Source organism: Momordica charantia (genome assembly GCF_013281855.1).
Source record: "Momordica charantia cultivar OHB3-1 chromosome 8 unlocalized genomic scaffold, Mcharantia_2.0 BLBB01000008.1, whole genome shotgun sequence".
NCBI lineage: Eukaryota > Viridiplantae > Streptophyta > Magnoliopsida > Cucurbitales > Cucurbitaceae > Momordica > Momordica charantia.
The window spans coordinates 1,264,732-1,277,967 of NW_028275166.1; the positions used below are offsets into that span (position 1 = coordinate 1,264,732).

Here is a 13,236-nt window from a genome sequence, read left to right on the forward strand (position 1 = left end):
AATAAAACGAGTGGCTGAGTCGAGTGCTCGTGGGTTTTTGAAGAATGGGACGTGTGGAGAGTATGTTGGTCTTTTGAGATTTTCATTGGAAAGTGAATTATTATTATTATAAATTAAAAGTAGGCAAGCTTGCATTATTTAAGGGCATTGATTTGGGCACCCCCCTCTCTTTTTTCCTTATGCCGCACCCCTCCTTAGTCCTCTCCAACATTACTTGATAAGCGCAGCTGTGCTTGTCTTTAATATTTTCATTTTCTTCTTTGATTTGATTTTGACTCCTCTTTCATATGAAAATGTTCCTTTTTGGGTAATTTGCCTTATCCTTCTTTGCCTATCATGGTGGAAATACGACAACTTTATAAGTAATTATTTTCCTTCTAATTCTAAATGGGATACCATAATTGACAAAGATTCCTCTATTACTTGAGGAGTCTCCCTTGACGTCGTTGAATGAAGTTGAAGATGTGATTTTGGAAAATATATCTAGTGGGTTAAAATTTGTTATTGTTTATAGTTCTTTGAACAGTCAAGTTGTTTTATTGACCAAGTGTGCCATTTTTTTATAGTTTCTTTGTACTTTGGGATAGTTGTTTTCCTTCATGGATTCCGATTGTGGTCCGTGGTCACCACTCTTCTAATGTAGCCCTAATGAATTGTCAATTTTTGAATGATGGCGAGGACAAGATTTACGCTTAAGAAGCCAAGTATTTTCCAAAAAATATGTTCCCTTTTTCCTACTTCATTAATTTTAACATTAAATTTTCAATTTCATTTGATTGAACTCAAAATTCAAACAAGAAGTAGGCTATTGTTTCAAAAATACTCCTATTCTTTCAAAAGTTTCAATAGACCTTTCATAAACGTTTCAAAAATACCATTTGAGTAAATATCGTTAATATTTTGAACAAAAGAATTTGGAACGATGTGACAATTATGTTTAAAATTTGCCTTAAAAGTCTTCTCCTTATATTGTCAAGAGAATTTGCTTCTCCATTATCTATCCTACTTTGTCCTAATCCCCATTTTGAAAATGATAACTTCTAATCTAGACAAGTTTCTACCTTAATTGCTACGACACTCTATATTCTGTCAATATTAATTTTTTGTCCAAAATATCAATGGACGTTTGTTCATAGAATATGTTTAAAATATTTATGAAAGGTTAGAGTAGTACCGAGACTTTTGAAATGATAAGAGTATTTGTGAAACAAACGATAAAGCTTAAGGATATTTTGTGTGATTCCGTGGTAAAATTAATAGACTCAATTAGTAAAGTTTAAGTTTTTATTGAATTTGTGGTGGGTTGTAAATATGTATTTGTTTGATTGAGAAGGAATGGTTTTTGAAGGCATGAGATTGAAAAATAACATACCATTTTAGTGAAGAAACCAAAAAAGGCAGTGAAATGCATCCAAATTCTGCCTACTAAGATTGAGGTAGCTGAGGATTTAGGATCTGCAAAATGGTAAAGCATTGTTTGGTTATAAAAGGTAAAGGTGGGAATTGGGATACCCTTCTCTCATAAATAATACAAAAGAGGGAGAATACATTATTATTATTATTCATTTTTTTTTTTAGGATTCTTTCAAGCTAAACCCCACTACTAGGAGGAATACCTATAATTAAAGTGAAAAATTAATAGTAGGGAATATTTTGAAGGTCAAATTACATTTTTAGTCTCTATAGTTTTAGTTTAGTTTATATACCTCTGGAATTTTCATTGTCACTCATATTCTCTTTATAGTTTTAGTATGACAAGTTTAGTTTATAATTTTTGTTATTATTATTATTAATATTATTATTATTTATTAAGTAATTAACAAGATACTTTTCAGATGATGGTGATAATGAGACTTAAGGGGATCCAAATTTAATGTAAAAAAAAGATCAAACTTGAAATAAGCATTTTTAATAAAGATTAAATAACAAATTTTGTAAATGAGCATTGTTTTAAATTTGGTTTTACAATTTAGAAAGTTTTAGTTTAGTCTCTACGGGTTCTTTTTTCCCTTTTTTTCCATATAACGTAGTCAAATCTCACAAATAGTCTTACTCTATTGGAATTGTTTTTTTACATAACAAGGAGTTGATAATTTCTATTTGGATAATTGCACTAATTCATTGTATTAGAGTTGTTGAGTAGAAAATATGTGAGTTATTCATGTGGGTAAAAGACGATTAATGAACAATTTTTAAGGTTTAACGAAGTTATATGGATGCCAACCTAAACATAGCTGGATTAAGATATCTATCTACGATTAAAAAATCGTAAGTTTGAATCTCTACCCCATATGTGATACTATGAAAACAAAAAACAAAATCATGGGATGAAAAAATGGGAAAAAAGGATTGGGAAGTGCAAGTGTTTGCATTGAATGAGAATGTGTAGTGAAAGTGAGGGGTCCATGATGGAACTAAAAAGTAAACCAAATGGACGGCTGGATTTGAGTGGCAAAGATGAAGATCACTTTCATCATCATCATAGTGGTTAGCTTAGCCCTATGAGAGAAGTCCCTATGGGGAAGAATGTTTCACTTTCCTTCTTAATGGCCTTAGAGGGATACAACTGGATGGTCCATGGCTCCTCAATACATGAAAATGATACCAAGGAATATTTTCTTCATTTGGAAAACTTATATATATACCTATGGACAACGGATTTAGGAGACATCAAGAATTTTTGGTATTAAGTTCACCAGAAAGTTCGAACTTGAGACTTCTAAGTCGGTATGACCAAGAAACTCCAAACCCTTGCCAACTTTCATGATTAGATCAGAAGATCTAGTTTCTTCAAATTCTCTTTTGAGATTCGATTCCTTCTTTCATGATTAGAGAAGATCTAGTCTCTTCCAAATTCAATAGATTTGTTTTTATTATAAAATTAATCAAAATGTTCTTAGAATCCTTTGATTTTTATGAGGTCTCAATTATATTCCTATACTTTTAACGTTATCTTAATATCACAATGTTGTGATTAAACTAAAAATTTCTTTAAAAGAAGAGTGTTTGAAGAAATTAAAAATATATATCTCAAACAAATTTGTAATTGATGATTTGGAATATAGGAGAAAGTGAATTAATGTGGATAGAGAGAGAAAATAAGTAAGAATATATGGGAAAGGGAGAATAGAATCGCCAAAAGAGAAGTCTTTGAGTCTTGACAAGTTGCTTACCAAAATATTAATTCCTAATTAATTTTTTTGTTTCTAAAGGGGACCATCTCACCACAATGGTGTTTAATGAAGATAAGGGATTCCCATTTGCAACCACCCTAAGAAATAAAAATACACTTTTTTTAAAAAAAAAATTAAAGCTAAGCGGGTGAACTTTTATTTAGTTTGAAAATGCCCCGTGGATGATAGTGGAAGGTCAGTCTCTCCTAACAATCTTCTTTCTATCCGTTGTGAAAAAGATTGAAGTTATAAACCAAAAAAGATAGTGAATAGCTTTAGTCAAACCATCAACTGCCACATTCAAGATTTTCATACGTACAAGTATGAATAAAGTGTGAAATTTCATGAATGTCAAGTATCTAGTTACTTTCGTCATTCTCAGTTTCCTACTTTTCCATTAGAAAATTTACCGCTTGAATGAAATTCAACTTGACAATTAGGCGATGAAATTTGAGGTCTCTTGCCAGACAAACACCTTTAAAATTGTAATAAGCTCTGCTTTTAATGGGAAATTTATCTTTTTTATTTTATATATTTGAAAAAATAAAAAGAAAAACAAAATTGTAATTGTATTTCTAAACATAATTAAATAAGTGAGAAATTAGCAAGTGTATCAAATTATCTTTAAGTTGATACAACTTTTAACACTCTTTATGAACTTTAAGACATGATACAATAAGAAAAAAAAATCCCTTACATTAATTTTTTTTAAAGAATAATTAGACAATTAATCTAATTCCTTCAATTCATTTTAATTGCTTATTTTCTCTTATATACGATTAAAATGTGTTCCTTTATGAGCCGTCATGATTTGTCATTAATATAAATTCTATCTTGTTTCTTCTATATATTGTACTTTACAAAATACAAAGCATTTAATTCAATGAAACAAGGCATCATAAATTCATAATGTTATACATCAACTTTCCCTAACATTTGGGTTGTGACCTTTTTATTTTCTAGCCACAGATAATGATATTTTTTACCATTTTAAATTCAAGATCTACTATTAATATTTTTCTTAAAATATAAGCATCAAGAAAAAAAATTGATTTATTTTAGTTGTAAAATTCTTTTAAGGGGTATAAAAGTAATCATCAAAAGGTAACTTAACAAAAATAAAAGGAATAACTTATTGTTATATTTACTAGATTTATTTCAAAAAATAATAATAAAGTAAATTAATTTTTACATTGTTGACTAATTATTTAGAATAAAATTTTGTCAAAACGAGCATAATTCGCATATATCTCCAACAAAGATCAATCTCCTACACCCTCGTGTTGCACTAAAAAAAAAGAATAAAATATTTGTATTTTTTAATTATTCTTTTTATTATCTTTTGGTTTACCTTTTATTTTCATGATATAATGTAATAAATGTTTCCTATTTTGATGATAAATTTTCATATTTAATATGCTTCATCCTTAAAACTTGGAAATATTCCATTTTAATTCTTAAACTTTGCCTTAAATATTATGTATAGTCATCCTCATTGACTTTTCATCAATAATTTAACAAAAGTTTGGATTGGAAAGAGTTTATTTTTATTTTTATTGGTATCTTTTTAATGTACAATGGGAGAGGAAAAATTATAGAAAAATGTAATGATATTTTTGGGTTGAAGCCAGTGGGTGGGTTACTGTGTAGAAATGTGAGGAGAGGAGGATCTAACATCAAATCCTATCCTCTAGGAAATTGATGGCATCTTAGCTATAAAAATCATTACCAATTATTATATCAAAGTTTCCTCTCCATTCAAAAAAGATTTAGCTGTCCAAAAAAATACCAAATTTCAGTACATAAGAACATCACATCCTTCAAAAAAAAAAAAAGTCCCTTTGATAATAATCTTTTCATTCTCTCAATTTAAAAGAATAATAAAGCTGTTAATTAATAATAATTTTATTTTTAACTTTCAATTTTTAGAAAATTAATCTTATTTATCCACAAATTTTTAAGTTCTTAATTATATTTAAATGACAAAAGAATTTTTAATCTTAAAAAACGAGCCTAAATTTTTGTTTTTTAAAATAGTGAGTAAAGAAGTTTGTTTTTTCAAAATGTACAATTAAAATAAAATAGCTATCAAATAAGTAATTTGGTTCGGGGCAAGCAAACCCAATATGAAATCTTTGCTTTCATGACAGGACTTGGTCAATTGGAGTTTGTGTGGAGAATATTGTTGAAACTTCTACGAGTAAGTAATAAACTAGGACTAACTCAATAAAGTTGAACCTTGTTTGTGTACCATAGATTTTAAATTGCAAAAGAGAAAAAAAAAAGTTGATAAATTATTAATAGATAAATTTATCAAAGTAAGAATTTATTAAATGGACCCTAAATGTTTTGTTTTTGACGGAAAAAATTTTCATGGGAAGATTTAAATGACATTACTCAAATGTTGAATTATAGAGGTCTCATATTACATATTGCTTTCAAAATGTCACATCTACCTATTTATTATACAATCTATATAATAAGAACAAATTAGCCAAATTATTATTTAAAAAATAAGATATATTTTTAAAACTATTTTGGTAGCTAATGTAGATGAGTAAAAAAATAAATAAATAATAGAAAATAATAAACAAATACATTATCAAATACATCTTTTAAGCATTTTTCCAAAAAGAAAAAAAACATGTGGTTTTAGCTTTTAACGAAACGATTATAAATTCAAAAATAAATTTAAAACACAATAAGTCGATGAAGTAAATTAGTCTAACTTTTCACGACATAAAACCAAAAAATGAAACATAAAGTGAAACAAAGAAATGATTATTAAGTAAAAATTAAAAAGAAAACACAAAATCAACCCAAGATTTTTAATATGATTAAAGATCCAAATTGGAAATACAAAAAAGAAAAGTAGGTAACCAGAAAAGGAAAAAAAAAAAAAATATATATATATATATATATATATATTATATAAAAGAAAATAGAAATGGAAAAATAAAGCTGGATAAATGTACAGAAGGTCCTCCTCGTTCCCAATCAGAGAAGAAAGGTAAAAAGTTGAGATTGACCCCATTGGGTAAAAAAGGTAAAAAAAGAAGGAGAGTAAATAAATTTAAAGCAAAGTGGAAGAAATGAAAGTTCAACACGTGGCGAGTCATTAAGACTAAACAAACAGCCTAAAGCGTCTGTTTTATCATTGACCCCACATTCTTTATTTTTGCTAAAATTTGAACTTAAATTTTCAGCCACTCGCTCATTTAGATAAGAATTATCCATATATCATTATAAAACTCTCTCTCTATCTACCTTTCTTTGACATATAAATATTATAGATTTTTCATTTTAGAATTACATACACGACTTCGTTTGCTTAAATTTACTATGAATATCATTGACGCGAGCAGATGATTTGTACCTGTTATTAAAAGAAAAAGTTATATGAAATATTCTTGAAAAAAGTATAAAGTATTATAAAATTTTAAATGTTTGAATTTGGAGGAGCAGAAATTTGCATTGATTGAAAAGATAAAGTTTCACATTTTAACTTTTTATACATTCAACATTTTGTTTGCTCGTTAAGATCTAAGATAACGGATTGTCATTTCCTTAGGAGTTAATGGATTGATTTTTTTTTTTTTTTTTTATGTAAGATTTTAGAGTTGTGATTATAATTGTAGGTGGGTGTTGATTGGAGAAGAAAGCATGAGGCCATGTTTCCTTGAGTGGCAAGAACAATTAATGGGCATGTGAAAAAGAAGGAAAAAGAAAGGAAAATGGGAGCATTACATTATGTTGTAACAAACAAGAAAGGGAAAAAAAAAAGAAGGTTGATGAAATAGGGAAGAAAAAAACTAATTTAATTTAATTAAGATGTGTTATTATGTTTGATTATATTAAAAGAAGGGACAAAATTAATTAGGCAGAGGGAGAGAGAGGGAATGGAATGGACCACACAAAAATGCATTATTATTTTGATATGACCAAAGATGGATGGACAGACATAAGGTTTTAAGCAATTATGCTTCATTTAGATTTGGAAATTTTAATCTTAATATGGCTGGCATAAGGTGTGGGCCTATATTCTTTTTTATTTAGTTTTGGTTCAATTATTTTTATATAAAAAAAATTAAATCTTTGAGATAATTAATTGGTTATATCAAATAAAATCATTCAATATTGTATTTTGTTAGACAGTAACTAATTTTAACTTAAAAAGGTTGATTATTTTTTTTATTTTATTTAGTTTTGGACCACTGTTTAGCGTTTCACTTGGAATCCTAGATGCAGTAGAGTAGTGTAGGATTTTGAGAAATGGGCCCGAACGTCCCCTCCTTCCAATATGACTTTGAAAAACTCTTGATTCATGTCAATAGCTAGTCCTATCTTATATCGAAAGGTTTTTCGTACTATACATGTCTTGAGAAAGACCAACCTCATTCCGACTGTACTTCGAAAGATGTTGGTGATCACAATGTATAATTGTCAATTTTTGACTAGAAAATGCTTTCTAAACCATCTATTTAATGGTTACAAGAGTTGACTACCACTTTTTTCAGTTAAAGCATAAAGAGAAAAGGAAAAGAATGGAAAACAAAAGAGAAAATGAGATCCTAAACCTTTCAATAATTATTAGCATTGAAAAAGAGACATTAGTTTTGATATATCACTTTATACACAAAATTTCTCCATGATACTTGTTCATCAACTTCTACTATATATCATAGTATTGAGTATCCACTTCCACTTGTGAGAGCTTTGCTTTATGACTTATGAGTGTGTTTATCTAAGAAGTAAGAAGTGGGGAGATCATTGGGGTCAACTAGTTAGTTAGGAATCCCTTTTAGAAACAAACTAAGGGACTTTCAAAATCATGATGAGGGAGAAAGAAAAGTTGTCAAATTTAAAGTCTTGAGTCTCTCTCTCTAGTTTCTAATGCCTAAGAAAAAGGAGGGAGAGAGAAAAAAAGAAAAAAAAAAAAAAAAAAGACCCAATTACCCTCTTTGACTAAACATTGATGGAGAGTGTTAGAAGGAAAAATTTGATTGTAGTCGTCAAAAAACCCACTTTGATGATTGATGATTCCTCCCCACTACAAGTAACTTTTAGTTTTGGCTCTCTTTCTCCTACCCCAAATGAGGAAGCCTTCTATATTTTTATATGACACCTCCAAGGCCTAGAAATGCTAGTGCTTGTGCCCTTTTTAAATGGGTATCAAAAAATAAAAAAAAAAAAAAAGAGAGAGAAAAAAGAAAAGAAAAGGCCATCCCATCCCTACCTTTCGAAAACAAACTCATCATTAGTACAAAACAAAAACACTTTAAAATACTTCTCCCCTTGTGTTTCAAAATCAAGAAAAAGAACCCCAATATTACACAACCATCATGAAAAAGAGTGAAAAGAGCAAGAGAGTTATTCTTATACAGATAGAGAGAATCTTTCATTTTCAATTTTAAGTGGAAAATAACATATAAATCTTGATAGCATTGTTCTTAATTGTTTAGAAAATTAATTTTCTATATTTTTATATGACACCTCCAAGGCCTAGAAATGTTTGAATGAACCCACGACACAAATGAATCCATGGGAAAAAATAAACAAAATTCTACCTTTTAAGTTGGAATTGGATGATGAAAATTGAAAAGAGTTAAAAGGGTAATTAGGATTTAGGAGTGAGGAAGATGGCATGGCAGTTTAATTTGGTAAGGTAACGGTGGGCAAGGTGAATGGTGCACAAAGACAAGACTCGTGGAGGTGCTTTCTTCTTTTTTGATCAATAAATGTACAAATTTTGACAGATGACAAGGCTGTTGATTCTGACTCTTTGTGCCTTTCTTCCAACTCATCTCAGTCATTTTTCTGCATGCCAAAACATTTATGATGAATTTTTGGACAACGACTTTTATCAGAGGAATGATTTTTTTTTTGGCTAGGCCCTGATGTATCATATTTTATTTGCTTCAAACACAAATCCCATCTCAGTATTAATCATTTAACTACGTTCCACTAATGATAGGCCTTGCAGAAACCCACACTGCCATATCTTTTATTCTAATCACTCTCAACTTTGCCCACCAGCTGTTCGACGAAATTCCTCAGAGAGAGAGATTTCGCAGTCAAGTGCGGTTATGAGCAAAGTTTGTGGGCTATGCTATGGATGGTCCAAGCTGTAGGTGGATAAAGTGAAGAGAAGGACGCAGCTTCAAATTTACAAGGTACTTTTTTGGGTCTGCCCTATGAGAATGAATAAATGAATGAGAAATGAGGTTTTTGTTTGAGAAAATAGACAGGAAAACCGCACCCACAAATAACTTGATGGGTGGTCAGGACTTAGGCTCATAGCAGAGCTGAGAGAGCTCGGGGAATGAGTAGAATCATAAACTGTACGAAAAAGGGGAGTTTGAAACCCCAATTTAATATTGTTTTTGTTAGGCTATATGCAGCTGTAGGCCCACATTATGAGAGTAGAGAAAGGAAGAGGAATTCTTCTGTGTTTCTCTGCCTCATATTTAAGCTGATTTCGGCTGTGGATGGGGCTTTGAAGAGGTGGGAGAGTAGGGCCAGAGCCGCAAGCAATCATGGTTTGCTGCTGTGTCATGTTCTGTTCTGATGAACCTCTATTCCCTTCCCTTGCGCGCGCTGCGGCAAGTGGAGGCAAAAGAAAAAGGTTGGTTTTAGTTTAAATGGAAACTCACCAAAAGCCTCATTGCCGGCGCAGCAATTGCACAACTATATATGAATCAAAAGAGAAAAAAAAAAGTTTCAGTTTTTTTATTTGGGCTAATTAGATTACCATTAAACAGTAGTTGTAGCCTGTAGGTAGGTTCAATTGCAATAATTTAGTTCATATTATTTGAGGGTTCAATTGTAATGATCACTTTTCCCCTTTTTGAGCTCAAACATGGGGTGTGGGAGCTGTGAGATTTCGGGTTTGTTGCTTCGGAAAGTTTGATGCTTTAACCAATTCAATTATGTCGATATTAGTACTGTTGATATGATTTTTTTAGGTTATGGGGGTAATTTGTGCATTTTTTAAGGTTATTGCAACAAGTTTATAGGTTTGAGTAACCATTGAAAGTTTTGAAATGGAATAGTATGGAGATTTTGATTGAGGTAGTTTTTGCAGTATTTCTTTTTCCACGAGAAAAATGGGTAATTGGCATGGAAGGGAGTTGGAATTGGGTGGGACTGTGAAATTGTACTGGAATTGCCTTCAAAATCAAGAAAATTGGGTTTGGTTGGTAATTAATTTTAAAATAGATATCTTATTCAATAAAAAGTAGAGTTTTATGGTATCTTTCCATCTTTTCAAACACGCGTAATTGATAACAAATTTAAAACTTGAATATCAATTTTAGAAAGGGTTAAAAATGTGTTTAGTAATATATTTATGAATGAGTGGTATTTACCAACTAAATATTATTAATTTATGTGATTATTATTTGATAGTATTATATAATTTTAATTTTAACAAAAACAAAATGAATTTATAACATGAAAAAGTATATTTATCCAACAAAAAAATTGTGAAATAATTTTTCATTTTAAAATTTCAAATTAAAAAACAAATTTGATTAAGTAAATATAGAACAAGAAACAAAATCTAGATGACATACGAAACAAATGAAAAAAATCAACAATATCCGTGTTGTGTAGTATGAATGAATTATTTTGTTGTTTGAAAGAAAAAATTTCAATATTACAAGAATATGGATATCATTGAAAAAAGATTTGGGTACATATTACTTACATTTACTATATGACACATAATAATATATTATTTTATTATGTGGGCCTAGTTATGCAAATAATAAATTGGAGTTTACAAAAAGATGCAGTACTAGAAATTTTTTTCATACTACTGGCCTTCATTAATTACTGGGACCATACACGATCTCTTTGTTCCCACTGTGATTTTGTCAATAATTTTTTAATATTTATGGACTCTAAATCATTTTTAATATAATATTGTGTGGCAAGCAGTAAATATAATACTAGAAGAAATTTCTCCGTTCATTGTGAGTTACATAAATATCATTCAAAAATGACGTGGAGTGGAATAATAAATAAATGATATATATGAAGAAAAATTGGTGTGGATGGGTCTGACAAAGCAACAGAATGGTTTTTGGAGGCTTTTTGGGGCCGCCGGAATAGGCTGCTCCGCTGCCATCCGCCACCCCACCGCCCACTCCTCCAATTATCAATACCATTAATTACGTCTCTCTCTCTCCATATAAAGGTCTTTTGTAAATAAATGCTCTACATCGTCTACACATCGTAGGCTGTAGCTGTAGTATATTTGCTTTGCCAAAATATGACTAAAAAATCTCTACGAAACCTTTCATAAACGTTTAAAAATACAAATCAGAGCAAATATATGTAATATTTTTAACGTAATATGACAGACTATGTAATTTCATTACAATTAACATAGGAGTTTGCCTGGAGAACCTATCATTTTTTTAAAAGGGAGATTAGGAAGAAGCAAACTCTCTTGATAATGGAGTAAAAATACGTTTTTGACAAAATTTAGAAGTCAATTACCTAATTCTCTACCACATCAATTTTTTGTTCAAAATATCAACGGAAGTTTGCTTAAATATATTTTTGAAATTAGGTGTATTAGGTTTATTCAAATTAAAAAGACGTTAGTGTTGCTTCAACAACTCTATAGTACTAACATAGTAAATACTCCGATCAACTAAAATAAATTAAAAGAGTAGATTTCACAATATTATATTGATTACTTGACTAGAGGTTAGTAGAAGGAGTTATGTAACTACAATATTAGTACATCAAATATTTTCTCTCAAATAGAAATCGGGGAAGATTCGAACATATGATTATCACCTATAAATGAGCCACTAGATGTTGAACATATTTATTCGAGTGGGAAAATTTATAATTTTTTTTTATTAAATAAAACTTTATTAAACAGAGGAGTAAAAATACCTTATGGCCATCAATACAAGCCAAATCGGAATATTCGAAAGCCACTCTTCACTCTTATTGGAAACATAACATCTTTGAGTATGGAAAAATTTATAATACTACAGAGTACATAACTTATTCCATTCACTCGATAATCTACTATTTTATTTCATGAATCTCGTGTCAAAGCAAGCAATAAAGGGAGTTGCGGGGCTCCTAGCAAACGTTCCCCTAATAAGTTGAAAAATGAATGGTCAAGAAGTCAAGAGTTTTGGTGTGGTCTGGGTGTAATTTTACATGTTTATATATGGTCCTTGTATTATTAGTAAGGTTATTTTCCATTTCGTTTTTATATAGTTACAAAATTATATTGTTTATATATTAGAACTTTGTTTTCCCATTTTCTTCATTAGCTCAATTAGCACCTTATATTTATAACATTTTGATATTTTTTTTCCTTATAACAATAAATTCATGATTCACACCTCATACATACAATACTTTGATGCAACATAAAATACTAATTCGACCAACCTTTTACGAAATTACCTATTAGATTTTTGATAAGAAAGCATCTTCCTAATCACTCTATTTAATCGAAAAGAAGAGATGTTCGCACTATGAAATTAGGTGGCAAGCAGGTGAATATAATCTTGCCCTCATCAAACTTTATGTTCATTCCAATTAGCATATTTTATGCTTACACATTAAAATATATATATATATATATATATATATATATATTATTATTATTATTATTATTATTATTATTGGAAATGTGGCAAACTAGGCATGCTTTGGATAATTATTCAATAATTGAATAAGATGATCAATTGGAAGATGATTGTGTAGCATGTTTTCTAAAGTTTGGACAATACTCTCATGTAATTCTGCATAATTCAATGGATAAAAAATGTATAAAATATTTATAAAAGAGTAAATATATCAAAAGCTTATCATCATACACGATCTTTTAGTTTTGATACATTATTGCTTTAGATAATATATAACAATTTGATGTGTGTTTATATTCTAATTTATTATAATATGCATATTAGATATTTTCAAAGCGTTTCAAAATTTTTCTGGTGACATTATCCTCCATCATATAATAGATTCTATAATTTATATTTGTGATCCTCAACCATTCTCTCTGGTTATGTTTTCCATA

At 29.5% G+C, this 13,236-nt stretch overlaps 1 long non-coding RNA gene across 1 annotated transcript; it reads left to right on the forward strand.

Moving 5' to 3' along the window:
• The first annotated feature begins 8,894 nt into the window (after window positions 1–8,894).
• LOC148209368 (uncharacterized) lies at window positions 8,895–10,137 on the forward strand. The gene is made up of 2 exons (XR_015792964.1): window positions 8,895–9,346; window positions 9,564–10,137. It is a non-coding gene; the product is annotated as an uncharacterized LOC148209368 (long non-coding RNA).
• The last annotated feature ends 3,099 nt before the right edge of the window (window positions 10,138–13,236 follow it).